Here is a 6187-nt window from a genome sequence, read left to right as displayed (position 1 = left end):
AAAGGCTTGAGCTATCGTGTGCGTCTCTGGTTGCAACCTGTTCCAAGCGACAGACAGCAGATGTACAGCTTTATTCTGTTAGACAGATATGCGAAGAGAATTACAGACCTGTTGCTTATTGAGGTATCTGTTTTCATAGCTATGTCTACCTTTTAATATATATATTTTAAAACTATCACTTTTCCCTTAAATGTAAATGTAATTGGGAATTGTGGATACTAAAAATTAATCTTTGATTTGTAAGATCCGATTCAATTTCCTATAGAAGTAAAATTCGTCTAGAGACACAAAGGAAAAATAAAACTAGGTTACAAAAACCGTTTGTGTTGAAACACAGACTCAAAATCTGCCCCCGAAGTGGTCCACTTAAAGTCTTCACCAGGATTCGAACACGGGACTTCCGGTTCCAAGTGCTTTACCCATCAGCCACATCATCTCCATATATTCATTTAGCGTACACTTATATTTTTAAAAAATTATTATTATTAACATTATTCATACATTCAAAATTAATAACAAGTTACATGTAATAAAGAGAAGCAAAAAAAAAGATTTATCTTCTTAGACATCTAAATAAATCGGCAACACGAAAAAAAAATTCTTGAGCTATTTTAAGCAACATACATATATTAAACATAAATGAATAACAGCACCAGGAACCAAGTTTTTAAGAGAGAAAGTAGTGAATTAAAATGCTACGAAAATAAGGGCATGCGCCGACCGAGGCTCGAATTTGATTGTTAAAAGTAATAATGTTTCAAAGATTCCTTTGGCGTTGTAAAATTTTTTAAAAATATAAAATCTTTCGCTGGTCGACGGAGGATGGCATCGAGCAGGGTATGAAACCGAGACCGTAGAGATAATCAGTCCTGCGCGCTAACCGAACGACCAGGCATTGCTCTTCACCTAATGACAAACTGGTTACAAACTAATAGCCTATTATTGATAATATACCTACATATTACGGAATGACACCGGATATGTACAATATGTCAGAAGAGCGATTTTTAGATAATCTTTTGGTATTGAGCATTTTCATTTAAATAGAACTAGAATGAGTATGTAGATCTACATAAATTAAACTTCTAATTTAGCACTCTCAATATCTATATCTACTAGATCTAGATCTAAAATATATATTTGGGATTATGTAAATGTAATTTAGATAAGATTTATGTAAAAAAAAACACACTAGATAATCAATTAATAGACTAATCGCAATATTAAATTTTAAAATAGTAGATTAGTTTTAGTATTTTATAACATTGCAATATTGACATATTGACAATCTAGACTTTAGAAATAAAAATCTACACTTTAAGTCTAGAAATTAAAATGATAGATCTTGATATAATCTAAATCATGGCTGTCTGGTAGTGCGGTTTGCGCGCTGGACTGTTGTTTGGATTCATCGATGGTCCCAGGTTCAAACCCTGCCCGCTCCCATTCCCTGTCGTCCTGCGGGAGGTTTGGACTACAACTCTGAAGGAACATCCGAAACATGTAAAACAACAAACATTCTAAACTAGACCAAGATTTTCTAGATTTTCAAGATTCTACAATGATTTGAATTACAACATAAATCTAAATCTAGTTTTAAAAATCTATCTCTAGTGTAAAAAAAAAATATAGATCTAGTGTAAAAAATCTATCTCTAGTGTAAAAAAAATCTAAATTTGAAATCTAAATTATGTCTTTTTAAAATGCGAGTCACATTACGAGATTCAATAAACATTACTATACCGAGTTGTTTAAGCATTTCATTTAAAAAATGTATTCCATATGACGTCAATGGAAAAAATCCAATACATCACACATTAATGCAATGAGTGAGATCTTTAAGTATTTCATGTAAAGAATTAACTCCATATGACGTCAACGGAAAAAAATTACGTCACAGGTCCTATTTAGACTAAAATATGTTTTTTATACGAAACAGCTTCCCGAGGGTTCATAGATATTGGTGCTCCAAGTGAGTTCTTTTAGCATTTCATTGGATGCTCTAGTTAGACTAAATATGTATATAACATGTATATAAAAGGATTAAAAACGCTTTTTTTTTTTGTTTTGTCTGTCAGTCTGTCTGTCCGTCATAATAATAGCGAGAAAAAAAAAAGACTTAAAGCTATTGAAAATCTGATTTAAATTTAATTTTCCTTCCGAAACATCGCATTAATTTTAAGTTTCTATAATAGATTGTTCTGGATGCTTATATATTTATATAGAGAGAAAATAAGAATTCCAGATTAATCGAATACCGTTAATAAAATTTGTGGGATGGTCTGTTATGAAAATTAGATGTACCATAGCCTTATGGAGAGATTTTCAAACAATACTTTGGTGTTAGGAAGTTGTTATCCTTAAAAATCGGAACATAATATTAACGACTATTAGATTTTCTAACGTTTTAGCTAAAAAGTTAAATGTAGTGTAAGAGAGAAGTGCGATTTTACATAAATAGAGTTAGAATGCTTTTCATAAAAAATCCGGAACAACCAATTCTCGTAAATGAGAAAATTATTTGTTTTATTTATTAGAAGAGGAATTTCAAACATTTACTAGCGTCATTAGATTTTTCATATAAAATTCGGATAATTTTTGGCGACGATTTGTAAGAAAATTAAGGTAATGTAGGTCGATTTCTTTTTTTAAACAAAATCCGGAACATTCTTTACCGATTAGACAACTTTTATTATGTTTCGGCAAGAAAATTAACCGTAAAATAAGGTTAAAAAGTGATTTTCAATAATCGTTTTTAGTAAATTACTTTCTTATTTTAAAATCCTGAACAACCTATTGTCGATATTTTTGGAAAAAAGAAAGTCATTTGACATAAATTTGTTTTAAGTTAAAAATTCGGAACAATTGACATTGATAAATAAACTATAGTGACGTAGTGTCAAAGAATATAAGTGTAATATTAGTCAATTATTTGACATAATTTATTTTTTATAAAACAATATCCGGAACAACTTTATAGTTAATGAAATATACATCAGTATATATATTTTTATTTAGTATTTATATGCTATTTACTTTAAAAGCCGGAACAATATATTAAAGATCATGTTTTTATTGCAACGTTTAAGCATGGAAATAAAATCTAATATAAGTTAGAAGAGCAAACAAGTATTTGCTGGCATTTATTTGTTTTTCACAAAAAATCCGGAACAATTTATTATAGATACTTAAAACTATTGCAATATTCCTGAATGAAAAATTAAAGGTTAAATCAGATTTACAATAGCCTTTAGTGTTATTTTTTAATCTAATCGTGACGGACAGACCGACCAACAGACAAAACGCACAAAAATAAGCTTCTTTTATTCGGATGGGGGCACTAAACAAAAAATAAATAAAATCTGATTTTAAAAAAAAGTTTAAGGAATTAGTTTAGCACCATAGCATGTTGCGACGTTACGCTACTGCACGAAAGTCGCTGCATAAACAGTCCATTTAAAAAAATGAGCTTGATATTTACATACAAAGTGCATTATTAGCCTTTATAAAAAAAAACAGAAATGTTTTCTTTTAATTTTAGCAGCTAGTTGACCAGAAAAAACACCTTTAACTATTATTTATATTTGTTGTAAACATTTCTTGTACATTTTATAAATATATTTGACTTAGTGATACTAATAATACACGAAGACTGGTTATCTTTATTAGCATATTGTAAAATTGCCTCCCTTACATTTACATAATTGTTTTAGAATTGGTGTATTTTTATGAAAAAATCGCTTGCATAATTAATTTTATAAATTAAACGGTTTGCTTTTAGAAAACCAAAAGTAGCTGTTGCACCTAAACTTTTCAAGCCGCGTTTAATAGTGAAATAATATTTTTTCTTATCTCCTCTAGTTTCCGAGATCTGAGTGTGACAGACGGACATTTTGCACAAACCTAATAGCGGCTTTTTCCCCTTACGGGGCCGCTCAAAATATATCTAAAAAGTAGATATGAATCTTGAGTCTAGAGAGGCTCGGGGTTATTCAGTTACCACGGTAGTCTAGATCTAGTTAAGTCTAGTTTAGATAGTAGATATACTATGGTGAAGTTTGCATTGAAGATGGCAGAAGGTCAACTTAAACCACTATCAGAATTACACGTGACAGATGGTAATGTCAGGGAAAATTTTCGTCAATGGAGAAGACAAGTTGAACTGTTTCTATTAGCAATAGGAGCAGAAGAAAAACCTAAAATCAGACAAAAAGCAATAATACTACATTGTGCTGGACCTTAGGCCAAAAATAATTGTGAGCGATTACAGTATGATGAGAATGAAGACGTGAATGACCCACAAATATTACTAAAGAAATTACACGAATATTGCAAACCTAGAAAAAATGAAGTCCTGGAAATTTTTAGATTTTGGAACATAGAAAAGGTGACTTCACGTAATATGTTCATTACACAGCTTAGACATCAGGCTGAAAAATGCATTTTTAAGAAAAGGGGTAGAATGATTATAGACAAGATCGTATCCTCCGTGGAGAAAAGACTGCATTAGAGATTATTGAATCACGATGATCTTAAATTGAAGAAGTGTTTAGATATATGCCAAACATATGAGCAAACTGCAAAAGGATTGGCAGAAATAAATAAGGAAACTGTTATGTTCTTATTTGATTTATAGAACTTTCTTCTAATAAACCCTAATGCTTTGTATGAATTTTTGATAGTTTCATCAATATGGGATTCCATGAGAGTTTTTCATTTATTATAACACCTAGGTATTTTGCATTTTTAGTCTGTATTACTGGTGTACCATGAATAAGATAAGTGAAATTAATTTGTTTTAGTTTTTTTGTTACTCTTAATAACTGACATTTTTCTGGGTGGAAAGACATGCTCCAATTTGATTATCATTTCTGTAATTCATCTAATTCTCTTTGTAAAATATCTGTCTTGTGTTGTTTTTATTGTTCTATATATTATGCAATCGTCTGCAAATAATCTGACTTTTGTTCTTGAACTAATGCAATTTGGTAAATCATTTATATAAATTAAAAATAGTAGTGGACCTAAGACTGTTCCTTGTGGTACACCAGAGTTTAATGTTATTGATGTTGATTTAGAGCCATTTATTATTACAATTTGTTCTCTCCCTATCAGAAAATCTTTAATCTACTGATGCAATGGACCATTAATGCGGAAATATTGTAATTTTTAAAGCAAACTATGGTGGTGAACTTTGTCAAAAGCCTTGGAAAAATCTAGTAAGATAGCATCTTTTTGTTCACTTTTATTTCCTAAAGCCATATTGGTATGGTGTGAGGACATTTTGTTTGTCTAAGTGGTTTATGATGTTGCTACATATTATGTGTTCTAGGATTTTACATGTGATGCTGGTAAGTGATACTGCTCTGTAGTTTCCTGGGTCAGATTTTTCTCCTTTTTTAAATGGGGGGGGGGGGAGGTGAAGTTAGCTTCTTTCCAGTCACTTGGTACTCTGCCCTGGTTAAGAGAACACAGGTGCTAGCTCATTGCTTAGTTTTTTGAGTAATCTAGCTGGAATACCATCAGGTCCAGACGTTTTATTCGGTTGATGTTGACTAATAGTTTTTGGATTCTCTTTTCTTGTAATACAATATCTCCTATGTTGTCTACTTGGTTCAAATTAATTAATATGTCTTTGTCTCCTGTGGCTGAGAATGCTGATGGAAAGTATTTGTTTAGGATGTTAGCTTTAGTTTCATTATCATTATGTATTATGTTATATTCTTCTTTTAATGGCGCTATGCCTGTTGTTTCCATTTTCTTAGACTTAATGTATGACCATAAGTTTTGTTGTTATCTTTAGATACTACATTGTTTATGTATTTAATCTGCAGCTGTCTGCTTACTTTTTGGGTTTGGTGTTTAATTTTTATATACTTTTTATGAACTCTTTCTGCCTTAGTTTCTTTAAATTTTCTATATAGGTTTTTCTTCGGTTTACAAAGCTTCTTAAATCTATTATTAAACCAGCATTTATTTATTTTGTTTGATGTGTATTTAGTTGGTATTTGGTTTTCTCTAATGCTTTTAAGATAGTTTTTAATGAAATTCCAGAGGTCATCGACTGGTTGGTTAATGTCTTTTTCTAATAAGAATGTTTATTGAAATTTTAATGCAGCTTTGTGTAGTTCTGTTAGGTTACATTTATTCCAGAGTAAGAATTTTTTTTGGGTTTTGTATTTGCTAC

Source organism: Biomphalaria glabrata, chromosome 2, assembly GCF_947242115.1.
Source record: "Biomphalaria glabrata chromosome 2, xgBioGlab47.1, whole genome shotgun sequence".
In the NCBI taxonomy this organism is placed as follows: Eukaryota; Metazoa; Mollusca; class Gastropoda; family Planorbidae; genus Biomphalaria; species Biomphalaria glabrata.
This window is presented reverse-complemented; position numbering follows the sequence as displayed.